At 39.7% G+C, this 16,909-nt stretch overlaps 1 protein-coding gene across 3 annotated transcripts in view; it reads right to left on the bottom strand.

Moving 5' to 3' along the window:
• The window catches only part of LOC144534255 (glucosidase 2 subunit beta-like), a 123,063-nt gene that overhangs the window by 53,252 nt on the left and 52,902 nt on the right, over window positions 1–16,909 (bottom strand). The gene's annotated exons all lie outside the window — the stretch shown is intronic.

Genomic DNA, 16,909 nt, shown 5'->3' with positions numbered 1-16,909 from the left:
AATTGAATGCTCTTCGCTAACGTCGGCGTGCGTGGCTGCATTGAGTGGGAGAGCGAGCTGATGCACAGCTGTTGACGTGTTGGGGTGATTGTGGGGTGTGTTTATACACACTTAAGACAGGACTGTATTACTGTCTGTCTGTCATTTAGTCTGTGTGTCTGTGTGTCTGTGTGTGTGTGTGTGGCCTATTGACATCCTGTACTGTGACCCTCTGACTCGTGACAACTCCAATCAGTAGGATGAGTGGGAGGCGAAGGGGGAGGGTGTGAGTCCACAGCGAACGGTTATGATGATTATGCGTGTGTCTATGAAAGGACGTGTGTGTGTGTGTGTGTGTGTGTGTGAGGGAGTGAGAGACAGAGAGCGCTGCATCCAAATTGTTGCAATCCACGAACGAAAGTTCACAAGAGGAGGCAAGAAAGCTTGTTTTTCATATGATGAGTTATTTTGTATCCATGAAATGTAATGCAAATGAAGACATGTTGCAGGTCTAAATCTATGTATTATAATAATAGTAATTTTAAAAATTAGCAACATTCATTAGCTGAGCAGATGTGCATAAGTCAAGGATTTTTTTTATAATTCAAATCAATTTAAAAGCTGTTCAATGTCTCCACCTGAAATAGAAAAAAAATATGGAGGTATAATTTGGAGACAGTCACTGGCTCTGAGTGCAACATCATACAACATGTCATCTCCTATTAAGCTAGCAATTATCTATTAGCACCATTGCCTGCACTGGGGTTTGTGAGAGTCACATGCCAAACAGTGTGACCTGCCATTTTCTATCAACAAGGTCCAGATTTAGATTCCACATTAGTCCCTACATGATGCCAGGCGCCTGTGTAAATGAAAGAGAGGAAAACCGTTGCACTTTGCTTAACACAAACACATTCCCAGATGGTTTTCTTCTACGCTCAAGAGGAGAGCGAACCCAATGCCATTCGCGCACACGTATGTGTGATTTTTAACACACAACCCAAAAGGGAAAAATAAACAGTACACTGTCATCCTCATTCAGCAAGTTGAGCCACTTGGAGAAATCCATTACTGTTATTCTGGTTAAAAGTTGTCTAAACAGATATTGCTACATAGAATGTGCAAACATGTTTTTTTCTTTTAAACTGTTTAAAGAAAAAGTGGCGGGTGGGGTTGATCACAAAAAGACATTTCAGATTACAGATTAGTATATCATAATATAGTACAATGTCTTTTGATGGTCTGGAACCCCAGGCACAACAACACTAGAGTCTACAGCCATGCTAGCAGCTCTGTGAGGCTGTACTTGCACAGCGGTGCTTTGATCTAAATGCTAACAACATGCTAACATGCCCACAATGGCAATTCTAACATGCTGAAAGGAAGTAGCTAAAGAGGTTATTGGACACATTTTCAAAACAATTTACCTGACTTCATGGTGGCTCTGGAGGAAAAGTCTTCAGGATTCATTTCCTGGGAACCACAAATGTCTGTACAAAATCCATCTATTAGATGATGAGATATTTCAATGGATAAGGGAAAACTATGACCTGCATTTGGTGCATAGGGGTTCATCTAAAGACATTAGGATCTATCCAATCCAAAAATAAAACTTTCTTTAACTATTTTTGACAGTATAAAAACACTTGCCTGACATCGCATTAATAACCTGCAACTACAGCTACCCCTTCATTTATCCCTGCTGATTAAAATATAATATATTCAAATATAAGTCTGTATGGTATGTGAATCAGAGCCATATGCATGCATGAACTCGCCGACATGCTGAATGGCATTCACACAAATAGACATTTTCAATTTACACAATTTGAAAAGGGGAAGAAAAAAAATGCACGCTGCTTCATGTCACATATTTCTTTCACAGCACAAAGAAGAACATTTTTGTTAGCATGCTTGCTGAGCACACAAAAGCCTGGCACCCATACTGAGAAAAGATTGAGAGGGCAAAACAAGACTGAATGTGATTTATGCCTAATCTAGGCACTCAGTTTTATAAGGCTGTAACTGCACTTTCATTTCAGAGAGTAGTTTGTTACCCACAGCGAGCCTTGTAAAAACCTCTGCGTCATGCAATGATATAGTAGAGTGGTACTCGTGGTGCACCCTCGGTCTGCAGGTAGACCCGTTTCACATTTCTATACGGGTAAAATTGAAGTGTGTTCTATTCCAGAGGTCCTTCATGAAAGTTTTAATATATGTTTCAGTCACATGACATATCAGCAATAAAAAGCTTTTCATTGTTTACAACCAAACATGAATTTGTCTTTTTTTTCCTGCCAGCAGTCTCAGGCTTTCAGGCATTGTTTCATAGGCACGTAAAAAGCGTCACATTATAAATTCCCTGGTCTATTATTACCTTTGCTGTAATGACACATCCCACACAGCCAGTGCCAAGGAGCTCTGCTTGGGAACAGGCCCAATGCACCATGTTACACCTTGCTAACTGCATTGTAGTGATTGAAATTTGAAAACCGAGTGCTAGACCTCATTTTTCTTTTGCTTTATACGTCACACCTCTTTCTGGTTTCGCTCATTCGCTCACTTGACGTTGGCTTCAAGAGCCCACTAAACATCAAGAATTACGGACTTAAGAATGTGACGAATGTACACAATTATCTTGAAGAATGGCACTTTCAAAAAAAGTTGTAGTTGTTATTGGCCTTGAACAGCATGGTACCAGCAGACCACTACACATATACTGTAACTATGTAAAGGTAAAGGTACTTTATTGTCACATTCACATACATGTAGCAAAATTAATTCTCTGCATTTAACCCAAGGGAGCAGTGGGCAGCCATTTACAGCCCCGGGGACCAACTCCAGATCTGAGCCAGTGCCTTGATCAAGGGCACTGACTGGAGAACCTGGTACATGTTTTTTTTAATGGTTTTTTGACCCGGAGGAAACCCACACAAACATACGGTAGAAACTCCACACAGAAAGGCCCGGAACGACCTGGATTCAAACCTAGAACCTTCTTGCTGTGAGGCCACAGTGCTAACCATTGGGCCACCATGCTGCTGTAGTAAATCCTGGTGGTTAAAGAAAAGTATAGGTAGCACTATACTAACCAAAATAGTAGAATTATTATATTGAATTAAAATTGAGCCGTTGGTTCTGCAGCACCATTTCTATAATGCTACTACACTGTTACATTACCTGTAATTTCTGCTGCATTATCTAGTAATAAACTAAAGTAATTTGTCATTCATATGTATGTAAGAGCATGTTTTGAAATATAATGTCAGTGTGCTACAGTATCCCCTTGGTGCAAGTGTAAGCAGCCACTGTAAAATGTGAAGTAATCAAGTCTCAGCTCTGTGCATGGGAGAATATTTAGCCCCTCAATACACACTAGTCTAAAAGACAACAGCATAAACTGCATAGATATGATTGACTTGCCTAATCCAATTACATTAAGAAACCGTTGTTCATTTAAGATGTACATTAAGCTCCAATTTGAAGAATATTTTCTGATTAGCAGACAGCTACAAACAGACTAATTGTTGTGTCTGGTGATTTGTGCTGCATAACATGATTCATGCACTGTCAATCAAGCTCCACTCTTGGATGGAGAGATGCACTGTTGCCGTCACTCGCTACAACCCCAACATGCAAATGGCATGGAGGCACATGTTCATGCATAGTGTGCATAGTGTGCATATCAGTACATTGAGCTCGCTTACATTTGTTTATCTATAGTTGTATTTAACAGCCCTGACATTTACCAAAATTAATTTCCTTCACAGCCTTGCATTTGTTTGAACATACAACGGCGATGACTATGTAATCCCATTTTAATTAGAAAGATGTAGCAAGCACGCTAAGCTCACGCGCTCTATTCCCCGCAGCGATGCCACAATGGCAAGGAATCAATCACCAAGGCACCGGTTGCCAGGGCAACAAACGGGGGGCTTCTGCACTACTGTCTAAGTGGTAAATGATTGCCAGTGTAACTCATTGGTGGATGTGAGGAGTTTTATCTATCACTCTGTCTCTCTCACTCTCTCTTCATCCCCCCCCCTCCTCTCGTCGCATATCCAGAGAGTTAATTAAAAGCAGCCAACATGAAATAAATCTAAATCAGAGTGAAAATGAAACATACAGTACAAATTGAATTCCTACGTCAAGGGGTTTGAGGTTAGGCGGATAGGTGGGGGGTACCAGAAAGGCAATAGTAGTAATACATGAATATACAGTGTGAGAGGTATGAAATGAAGAAAAACATACACATGCCTATAGAGGCTGGTAAATGAAGAACAGAAGGGAGGGTTCTAAAGAGGTGGGTGAATCCCAAGGACAGGTATCAGTTTACATGTTTTAGATTTCAACTTGGACCCTTCTTTCCCAAACTCTTGAACCAGGCACTGCTTAAACCGCATGGACTGTTTATCATTCATGTATCGCTTCTTGTCTCACCTACACAGCCCTTGGATTTTCTTTCAACTCTGGAGCTCCAGTGAGACTACAATCAGACACCAATTTGCGCTAATGTGATAGTGAATTTAAAATACAAACAGTACAGTTTAATGAAATGTGAAACTGTATTAGTTTTGATGTGAGCATTTCCTAAAAAATTCCAAATCCCAAGCTGAGAAACACAGAAAAGAGCAGGACATCAGTTAGTAAGTTAGGGCTATAGATACTGTATCTCTACAGTTAGATGCAGATATATTTAAACTGTATCTCCTATTAATTAACCCTTTTCAGAAATGAAATATACATATAGTTATATTGCTGCCTTCATCCCCTGTATCTCTTAAAAGGGACTGCTTTTTGTCATTCAGACAAAAACCACAAGGGACTTTTACATTAATGTTCCTTATGGCTTCATCCAGACGTGATGTCACATTTACGGAATAAACTGCGTCCTTGCACTATATTTAGCACCTTATGTGTGTAAGAGAGCAGCGGTAAAATAAAAAATAAAATAAAAGTTCATGACTCAAAGAAAAACACAAAACACACACAAAAGGTCAGCACTAAGACTCACAAATATGAAATTTCCTGAATGAAGTATGGCTTCACCACAGCAAAGAGAAAGGTGAGACAAGCTAAACAAACTGTATTAAAGCAAAACGCGACCATTGCTGAGCAAGCCCTGAAGAGGTCCTTTATAGCCTTGTATCTGATGGTCCACACAGATACCCCACAATGTCTCTGAAGATCTAATTCTGCCCGGTGCTACAGACATTGTTCTTGAAATACTGTTGGACAAGACTGCTGGGAAAGTTGATACAATACAACTGTGCACGACACATTGGCCCAGCAAAGAATTTGTCAGTTCAACATTTTAACTTTTGTAGGAGCTCATCCGCAGCACAGATTTAGCATTCCAAGTTTATAAAACTGCTGCACAACTGCATGTTTATATTCAGTTCACAATGAGGAGAACTTTGTGGAGGAAATCTACTTCCAAGTGCATCAACAAACCTAAACCTAGACAGTGCACCGTCTCATAAACAACTTGCAACCACAGCAACGTTTGGGGACCTGAGAGGTAAAAAATGTTTATACATCCATCTCAGCGGCTAGCTGATGTAGCCATGGTCTTCTTTTTAATTTCCCCAGATTGTCTTGCACTGACACATGCTGGTGCACTCAGTGTAGAGAAATATTCAATGTAACTGGAAACTGGTCCAACCTTACTAAACACGTCTAACTCTACATCCATGCCCACATGAACACATTAAAAAAATGTAAAGGAACAGTTATTTGCTTTGTTTTCCACAAACGTGTTTGGCTTAGCTTAGCATAAAGACTAGAAGCAGATGGAGACAGCTAGCCTGGCCCCGTCCAAAGCAAAAGTTCTCTTATTTACACAATGTGTCTTTTTTTTATTTCAAATGTACATGAAAAGAAATGTAAACGAGGCAGGTTGGACAAGCAGGCTGCCACAGGTTTTGGTGTCTGTAAAGGCACAATGGTAGCAAACCTGGTGACCTCAGTGTGATTCATTATTGAGCTTTATAGGTGCGGGTTGGCGTATTATTGAACTTGAAACAGAGCAGGACTAGCCATTTCCCCTAAATTCCAGTCTTTATGCTACTGATTGAAAAAGCAAATAAGCATTTTACCAAAAATGTCAAACTTTTTTTTAGGCGTAAACTTTTAAAAACTGATTTTTGATATTGGCCAATAATTAAAGGAGGTATCAGTTTCTGGTCATAAAAACTATTTTAAACAACAACAACAAAAAAGTATTTTCGTTGTGCAAACATTATATATTTGACCATTTAATAGCTCAAAGAATGTTTGACTTAAATAGACTTTAAACTGGATCACCAAGCTTAGATAGCTGATAAAGTGGGTGGAGTAGGGGGTTATAGTTTCACATTATAATCCTGACATTACAATCAATTGACACTTAACTGTCAATACTGGGATCCATTATATGACATCTAATGTCATCTCCTGAAATGGAAAATGTCTGTTAATGAAACCCTCCGAACAAATATCCAAGCATTTCCTTGCCTAATTCTGTCCTGTGAAAATAGCAGCATTTTGCAGCATCTGATGTCTTGGGCCGAACTATGACTCTCCAACAAGCTCTTTGTAAAACAGAACACACAGCACATTGGCCCGAGAATGAAATGGTTTGCACTCCAGCAAACTCAGGTTGTCCATCTGGCAGCAGGCAGTGCCTGTCTATCCACTGGGATCATTCCTTCCTACACTTCTGCCTCCCACCACTGTCTCTCCAATTAAAAGTTACACATCAGCCTCAAGTCTGAGCCAGCCTTCCAGATGGTTGGGATGATATAGCCAGCTTTTCTTCTGTTGCATTGTCAGTGGAGAAATCAGTTACCTGTGTGTCTATTTTCCACAAGTGTTGTGCAGTTGGGTGGTTGGCGGATGCTTTGGGAATTGAGCCGAGTTTGTTTGCTTAGTTAAATCCCCAAACCCTACTCTGTACTTTTAGACACAGCAATCTGAAACTGAGCTGGGAGCTTCAGATTTCAAATGTCAATACGGAGCTACATTTTGGTCCTGTTAGATTAGATCAGATTGTTAATTTTTCAATTTGCTCTCAAACTATAGTGAGACCTTAGGAGCTTCCGCAATATTTGAGGTTTCAGGAAAGTTAATGTATACTGTTACTTTGGTTTTAGCAAACATCTTCATGCGTATACACTTAGGTAAGGTTTCGATTGACCAGAATTAAAAGGAGTATACATTGTTGGAAGAAATTGAATTCTCCTTTAAAAAACTTTATGAAGCAGAGGAAAGAAGCAAGACAGAAATGAGCAGTTCATGAAATGCTGGCTTACATATCAAATACGTGTCTGATAAGCTGACATGAAAATGATTTTCAAGAAGCTGAGGGCTTCAAAAAACAGAGATCCATCCAACCATCTATTAATGCAAGTTTATTTTCTACTTAGCTCTGTGGCGCTGACATACATGAAGCCATCAGTGACCGACGATCACAGGAAAGGCATGTCAGCCTTTATTTTACTATTACAGCGTCTAGCGTGTCATCCCACATGCTTAAGTGCAGTTGACAGGTAAATCCCATGGCTGAGTATTTCTGCTGCTCTCACGCTTCCTTGTGAAAGTCTTTCTGTGTACGAAAGAACATCACATCTCTTGAGACCATGAGACTGCAGCTCTTGCAAAATATAGAACCCAACTTAAACAACCGAGAAAACAATCTTAGCAAACATAGGTTGAGCAAAAACAGCACAAAGAAGAGTGTATTGTCTTGGTATGGTCAGCATCTCCTTATTGTATTCATAGCCAAGCATGTAGAAAAGCATCAGCTCCAAATGTACCCTGCAATTACCAACAATTCAATGTGGGAGACAACTTATGTTTTTTATGCATCATTACAAGGCTGGCAACCACCTGTCTCCATGATGTGCTTTGCTTGAATTCTTGAATTCTTCAGTAAGCACGAGTTTTGTTCCAATAAAATCTGACAGGCACATCTAATGATAAGCTTATCTGCCAATAGCACAGTTCTTCAAAGCAACATGGGACTTTAACAGAATTTCAGTTTCTTGAACTGCCTTTCAGTCGACTGCTGCCAGGATAAATCGTAACAGAACATGAAAGCTTTGGATGGTCAAGCTTAATATAACGGTGGTAGAAAGTCATTGTACAGTTTGACACAGATTGCGAGTGAGGCTTTATTAGCCCCATCTCACACAATGTGACATGCAATGAACTTGAACAATTGTTGCTATTGCATTGTCTATGAGTGACAAACCACCATCACACTGGCATTCACCAGGGTCACACCTCTGTGATCTCTGGCAGGAAATGTGTATTGCTGTCTCCTTCGCTCATTACCTGCCGAATGTGGGCTGAAAGTGAACTGTGTGGGTGAGCCTCAAGTATGCCCCTAATAAGTGCTTGAAGTGGCCATATTATGCTCATTTTCAGGTTCATAATTTTAATTTGAGATTGTATCAGAATAGGTTTACATGGTTACATTTTCAAAAAACACCATATTTTGTTGTACTACACATTGCTGCAGCTCCTCTTTTCACCCTGTGTCAGGTCTCTGTTTTAGCTACAGAGTGAGACCTCGCAACTTCTGTAACATCTTTGTTGTCAGTCGCACATACGCAGTAGCTAGGTAAGGATTACATGAGCTAGCTAGCTGTTTCTGCAACTTCGGCTTGTACAAGACACGATTAGCTGGGAGACTTCTTCTAAATGAGGGCGCACTTCCACTTTTGTGTGGAATACCTGCAGAACAGGGACATGTAAGTAGTTCTATACAATTTATTTTGTAGATTAGGGTGAATTTGTGTGTGTTGTAGCAGTATTTTGCCATTGAGAACGAGCTGGCATGCTAGAGCATGCCTCGTCTCGGCTAGTTACGTAGAAAGCCGTGCAGATTTTGAACAGCTCACCCGGAGACTGAAGGCAGGACACATTCAGAAACCCGTATCTCACTCAAAACAGCATGGATGTTTTTTTTTCAAAGTTTGTGTGCGTGTGGTAGCACCAGAGACACAAAATAACACCGCAAATCCCAGAAAAAGTGATTTATTTTCATCATATAGGCACTTTAAGTAGCATGGTAGGCAGTGGGGGAGAATACACAATGATAATTGAGAGCATAATGGTCACTTACAGCATACCCTCTGTGTTATATATATCTGTGTTATATATAGCCAGGAACATCCACGGTGAGCAGCATCAGATAACAGGCTTTCAAAATTTACACCATGAGGGCTATGTTTCAAAGGGGTTATTCCACTGAGGGTGTGGAAATGGGATATTCGTGCAGGATTACTATCTTACATTTACTGGTTTAGATGCTATTTCCACCAGAAATAGTAACTTGTGTTTACGCTTGCAACCAAGCTGTCCCAGCACCCAGACCCCTGGGGCCCTTAAAGTCTCAGATTTACTATATGTAATTTGGCTTGTGTTTATTTGATTCATTACATTGCATATTTGTTTGGGAATATGCACTGCTAAAGCAAAATATCAGCTGCAATCGGGCCTTAAGGCAGGTGCTGCATTATTATCAAATCTTGAAAATTGCCTTCTATCCAAATTTGCTATTGTAGTTTTAAGAACTTTAACATCTTGAATGATACTTATATAACGTGCATCCCTACATAAAATGATCTTTAATCACAATAAAAGTGAAGTAATTGACACCTACCACCCCTGGGACAATGTGGTATTCCACTGTATAAGAATTTGTTGGTTTCTGGGGCTCTAGGCAAAATATAATGAACTTACCATGCGTCTGCTGTGTGCACTATATTTGAATGTCAGGTGGGGTGCATACAAAATGGACACAGAAAGGGAATACTATAGGGGTCAATTGGGGTCCACAGGTCATTTTTGCCCTTAGGCCTCCAGCTGAGAAAAACTTTAAAATGGTCAAAATTTGCAATCAATCATTATTAGTGCTCAATTTTTCTTACTAGGAAGCCGTTTTAAAACGTTTCAGTGCAGCATTACAGTGTGACTCTGACACAACTTAAAGCTGGACCTGACGGTCTAAAAATATTCAAAAAATGGCTTTGACACTGAAAAAACAGGACTTGAAGGAAATGGAATTGAGTCTGTAATTATAAGCCTAGATAGAAGATCTCACTTAAATACATTTACATACGATTTTAATAGCTGGAGTAATACTTAGATCAGATTCAACTGATAGTGTGCATGTAAATTTAGTTGTTATAATAAAATAAAATGATTTTCTTTTCTTTCCATTCTGCTCTGTAAAGACATGACTTGGTGTAAAACAAAGGCATACATTATCTACAAACAAAAAAGTCTAGTTTATTTGAGCTTAGCAGAAAAACAGAGACACATTTGGCTAATCATTGTTACCAAATTAAATCATTTCATACTGTACATAATGAACAACTGCTTTAATTTACAGATACTTACGGTGTCTGTCTCCTAGAAAAGCAAAAAATCTTTGTTGTGCCAGTGAGCAAGGGAGGTCAAAGCAAAGTCATTTATCTCTGTTGAGTTGGAAATTAACTTCTGCCTACAAGCAATTCAACCTAGTAGGAACCCTGCTATGCTACTGACCTCTCAGGCAACATGTGTGTGGCAAAAATAGCATGGCGGAGGGTGTATGACTCCAGCGGATTAGCATCACATTGTTGATATGACATACATTCACAGGAAAAATGAGAACATCTTCCAGCCATTTTAGTTGCATGATGAAGATAGGAAAGGAGAGGAACCCAGGAATATTGCATATGTAAAAAATCCAAGAGTATAAATCAGTAAATCTGATTCTCAATTTCATAAGTAATGCAGATTATTGTCTGTTTACAATTTCGAAATGCTGCTCTGAAAGATTGGGAACGATCTCAGAAAAACATAGACTAGCATTTCTTGGTTAAAATCAATAAATAGAAATAAAATATGTCTGTGTTTTCCTACTGAGCATTTCAAAATTGCATGATACTAAATCTCCACTCAAAAAATGCTTTCACAAATCCAAAAATCATAAAAATACACAGAGGGACTGCCCACTCTCCATTTTCCAAACTACTTACAGAAGAGAAACAAACCATTCTGCTCATCATAGATTAAAGCTACAGATAAGCTGGATATAACTGTAACTGGAGAGTCTCCGTTTACTACTTGAATATACCTCTCAAGGTTTGATTGTTTTATACAAGTTTAACAATAGATTATTCCTGACAAAGTCATTAGGAGAAAAAGATAAGGCCAATGAGGTCTTATATTGTAGGAATTTGAAGCTATGCCTCACAAAGTATTTTGTGCATGATTAAGGGTGTGTTCAGACTGTCTGCGTCGGTTGTCCAAGGATCTGGCAAAAACGCAGGTCTTTTCATAGATTTTGAATGGGAGTAGTGCGTTTAGGCTGCGGCGGGGGTGGCTGCAGGAGGGACACTCAAAAAAGCGTAGCAGGCCTGCGGCGAAAAGTTGAGACCGACTCAACTTTTGGAGAAACGTAACCCCACGTCACATGAAAAGTGTTTTGAGCTATGGTTTGAGGCAATAAGAATCCCGTACAGTAAACAGGAAACATCACGTCCTTTATCGCTGTCACAAGAAAGTTGCCTGGGAGTTTATGTAATAGCTGAATGTTTCCTGCAACAACAAAGCACTCGCTATATCTCGCTCGTCTCTTTTCTTTCTCTCCTGTAAAATAAAGATGCCTTCAAGTGCAGTCGGAAACATCGTTTTATATATATATATATACACACGATCTGACGAAAAACAGTAATTGTGAAATATAAAGTCTACTTGTGCTTAGTTGGGGGGGGGGGTTAAGAACACAACACACAACGTCACACAATGGGCCATATCATTGACACTCCCCCCGCCGCACCACCCTGCGGAAAATCACCGGATCGCTTTTTTTGGTCTAAATGCCCTGTAAGAGCTGTACCGAGCATTAGGCTATATGGCAAAATGTTTTTTAATGAGACATAATATATGTATATACGTTTTCAGGTTCACAGCCAATACGCTTGATGCAGATGATACATGATGACGTCACCAATATGCAAATCAATCGACTTTTGGTACTAGTGCTAGTGACTTTCATTGGAAAAAAGTTGGCAACAGTGGTCACTGCCTGTACAGTCTCTTGCAGCTGGAGACTGCCTGCAACGCAGTATATAGCAGGACTTTATGACATGAAAAATCACTTCTAAACCAAATACTACAAAACAAGACATGTTCCAGCAGTAATGTGACCCAGAATTGGGGAGATATTATCAACATCTGCAACCGAAATTACAGCTTTCCCTATACTTAGCATATAGTTACATGTGGCAGGGTATGTAACTTAAACACTGCAGTAACGTGACTGCCTGGAGCAAATGACCATATATAAAAAAAACGGCTCGGTATGACATCATACAGAGTCAAGAGTAGAAACAACTCTACCATTCAGCATTCAGAACAGTGGGAAAGTGGAGGTTTTGGCTCAGAGGGATTTCTTTTAAAAATGTTTACCTCATTATTTGAAGCTTTGGCCATGTTTCACATGAACATCCAACATTGTAACAACATAGATATGACAGAAAATACAGAAAAAATAATAGGTCTCCTTTAATATCTCAATTTAAAGCTATATTCTTAAAACAATAACAGCAAATACAATTCTAACTCCATCTTTGCCTCAGGTAGTCAAGTTAATGTCAAACCTTGTCACTCATCTGGCTGTGGTGTATAAAGAAAAGCTTAAAAACAGCTTAGGCTATCAAAACCAACATCCACAGCACACATCTCTGTCATTATTGTTGCTATGAATTCCTATGCTTGAAATCTACAACCTAGCTCAAGACCATGGCCACTGCAAATGGTATAAGCCAAAAAGAGACCCAAATGACCATTTCTGGCAATTGTATATAACATGTACATGGTCACAAAGAACTAGAATGGCATGTTATGATATAAGCTAATTATTACGTGTTATTCACAGGCCAGGTCTCATCGGTCAATGTTACAGCGAGAATAACTAAACCAAAAGTTTCAAGAATGTAATTACAGGGTTTTGACATCAAAAATGTGCATATTGTAGCTTTAGGAGTCAAGTTATGGATGCCCTTGTCTGCTCATGCACACAACGGCTCTCAAGCCTGAAGAGATCAATTTTCTTAACTCTGCTCTCTTTTTGTGTGGCCTCAGAGATTCTCTTAGAAGGGATAATTGTTGTCTTCCATACACTCACGCTAGCTGTAGGGACTCATCTGGAAAAGTACATGCAATACCATGCAGAGAAATCAATACAAAAGTGCTAACTGGGCTCTCAGCAGAAAGTCAGGAAATGGCTGCAACTCACACCCACTTCTACAACGCAATGAAGATGAAGAGCAAAAATTAAATGTGACATACAAGACTGTGCGCCTCCTAGTTACTAATGAAAAATAGCTTCAGATCAAATTCAAGTCTGTCCAACATGCATTCAACACTGGACAGTTGCACATGGTATATTACATTTTATTCACAGTACATAGCTGACTTTTTAACAACACATTATATTTTTCTACAGTTTGTTGAATATCAGATCTCCTGAGTTTAGAGATAATCTTTACATTCTTACTTTAGGAAAACAGCATAGTAATACAGTAGCTTATCTACTAGCGCTGAAATCCACTTCAAAGATACGGATTCATACATGGCAGTCAAACAATCATTAGATTTCCCTCTAGCCCTTAATAAAAATGGTTAAGACAAGTATCCACAGGTAATGTAATTCAAATGTCTTCAAAACAATGACTAAAAAACGTAAATACCTATAAGTATATCAAATTAAATTGATTTAATAAATATTTTTCAGTGGTAGGTTTGGAAGGGAATGTCTGAGAACATGATAATGCAAAGGGGCATGGCTACAGCTAAGGTAACATTATTAATAAAGTAGGCTGTCAAAAGTCTGAATGAAAAGCACATTTACTTATTTCATTTCTTGTGGACATAAAGCAGAACTAAGTCTTGCTTTTATTGTATTTACAAGTGCAAGTGACTGTTTCACTGAAGGTGTTCCTTGGAATCAGTTCTTATGGGTTCTTTAAATGAATTTGTTAACCCATAATCATACTTTTAATATCTTTCTTTGTGGAATATAAACAAGTTTCTCTGCAAACCTGTTTTTCAATTAAAGAAGCCAGTCGTCTTAAATGATAAATGTTGTCTAAAGTAGCTGTACAAGGACTTTCCCTAAATAAAATGCAGTTTAATAAGGAAGCAATGTAGATTTAAATTAGAAACTACTTTTTCTTCTAAACAAAATTTGATCCCAGCTTTGGGTACTATTATTTTGGTCAGTTCCAAAAACGTATTTTCAGTTCAACACCCTGCCGTATTTTGCCTAAATTCATCATTGGTGTGCCATGCCCTTCCCATACCAACTGTCAAGAGTCCTTATGTGTAATCATTGCGAGCAATAGCACGTAGTACAATGGTATTTAATAAATCCATCCAATGCTTTATAAGCAATGTACTGTATTTACATATAAAACATGAATTGCATATAACCCTTCACTCTTTACATCAGCAATCCAGCCTCACCAGAATAAATTTAAAGGTTTTTGAAGCTGTGAAACGACCAAGAAATTGTCCGACACCCTTCATTTCCTTATTCTAAGGAAACCCACAGATTTAGTTGCTGGTGACTGCATTGGTGCATGCACTGTATGTTGGTGTCTATGGTTGATTGTTTCTTTCTCCCTCTCTTTCAGACTCTGAATCAGCAGGTCCCTTCGGTAAACAAGGCAGAGTGATTGTGTTGGATTTGCATACTCCTGAATAAATCATATTGCATTTCTGCGATAAGCAGTGCTTTACTGTTTAGTAGCTTTTCCTCCTCCTTTTCTTCCTCCTCTCTTCTTTCTACAACATTCACACATGCTGCCATGAATTAACCCTGATCATGAGGGACCACGGCAAGTGAGAAAGTGCTGCTCAAAATTCCTGTTTTCGTCAGTAGGAAAACCATGCCATTGGCCCCTAGTGGGGCCCTGACTGCCAACTACGTGGATGGTTAATAAGGCCTGATAATGATGCATAACCATGTCCGCCACCAAGGACAAGGATGGCAGCCATGCTCAATGGTGGGAGACGGGGGTAAAAAGCCTGGGAGGAGAGGAGGTGGAGTTTAAAGAGACTGAAGCTACAGAGAAGCAAGATAGTTAAAAATATGGAGGTGGAGAGGAGAAATAGGAAGATAAGTAGTAGAGGCGGGGAGGAGGAGGACTCCCAAAGATAAGTCTACTGTATGAAGGATGGCAAAAGAAGTCTGACCCAGTGGATGAGGTTAACTAATGTGTATGCAACCAGGCAGCCATATGGACATGTGTGCATATTCACATCACAGTGTCTAATGGGGCTGGGGGATGTGGTTCTTAATATGAACACATCTAAGGACTGTAGCCCCTGTTTAATTACAGCCCTGGCATGCTAAAGAAGCAACCAGGAGAAAAATAATTCCTCCATTAAAGCTGCATGTAGGCCTGAGCCTTTTCCCCCATCAGTTCAGCTGATGACTGCTTTTTTTCCCTACCCCCCCTTATTCCCCTCACTTCCTTAGGAGAATTGGGCTGGTGGTATTTTGGCTGTGAAAAGGAAACCATCGGACGGCAGGGGCATGAATATTCCAAATGACTAATGTTGCACATGCTTATTTTTGACATATCTGGCTTCCGCAGGGAAATAAAACACTTCTAATGCAGGGGGACCATCTGTTATCTGTTGCTGGTGTTTCAGAGCAGGCACACACTCATTCGCACAAAAACACACACGGGCATACAGACACACACATACGCGTACAGGCAGACAGATCGACACATTCTCGCACAGCGGGAGGCATACATAGACAGTGAGACACATGCGCGCACACATGTACTAACAGTAGAATCCGTTGGGAGCATGCACAACAGACAGGCTCTAAACTCCCATACAAATTGAACACTCTTTTTTAATTCAGTGTTTGTCAATTGTGCTGTAAATCTCGAGCTGTAGGATGACAGGGAATGCACAGGCTTTTTATGCTAGCCATAAATACCTGGGCCTGTCTCCTCACAGCAGCTGCAGCGAGATAATATGCTCGTAGTGTAAAAGGGGAATATATTAGCTGCATCACCTTGAAAACAAAACATGAGACACACAGAGAGCCTTCTACATCAGCCACACATCTACACTAAGTGCATTCTCGCTTAGATTTGTTTGGAACTATGGCCAAAGGAATAGATGTATAACAAAGCTCTCTCATGCATGGGTAATCTGTTTGTTATTCTCAGACAATAGCCACGCTTCTAGGTATGCCAGAATACTTCTATTCAACAACAGGACATTTTGAAAATTTTGGATAGCTACATTTGCTGTAGAATTTCCTTTCAACTCCTGTGCCTGTAAATGTCAACACCACAAATTATGTTACATAAAAAAGAATCCAGGGGATATTAAAAGTCCCAAACTTGATGCATAACAATCATGAATCAAATGTAGTGATGGTATGTGCCTTTAATAGATTTCATTTTTGAAGAAACTATTTGCACATCTAACAATTTCTCTGTGCAGGTGCGTTGAAAGAATATCACAAACTTGAACAAAGAAAAGAAAAATCTCAGACTCTGCTCTTGCTATATGTAATGTAATGTATAGTTTATTAATCCTGCAAGGGGAAATTACAATGTTTTCACTCTGTTGTTATTACACACATTACACACAGGCCTGAAGTACACACACATGCTCAGTACCTCTACATGCACTAATGGAGAGATGTCAGAGTGAGGGGGCTGCCCATGGAAAGGTGCCCCGAGCAGTTGGGGGTTCGGTGCCTTGCTCAAAAGCACCTTAGCAGTGCCCAGGAGGTGAACTGGCACCTCTCCAGCTACCAGTCCACCACCATACTTTTTGGTCTGTATGGGGACTTGAACCAGCAACCCTCTAGTTACCAACCCAACTCCCTACTGACTGAGCAACTGCCACCCAAAGC

This window comes from Sander vitreus, chromosome 19, assembly GCF_031162955.1.
Source record: "Sander vitreus isolate 19-12246 chromosome 19, sanVit1, whole genome shotgun sequence".
Lineage (NCBI taxonomy): Eukaryota > Metazoa > Chordata > Actinopteri > Perciformes > Percidae > Sander > Sander vitreus.
This window is presented reverse-complemented; position numbering and strand designations above follow the sequence as displayed.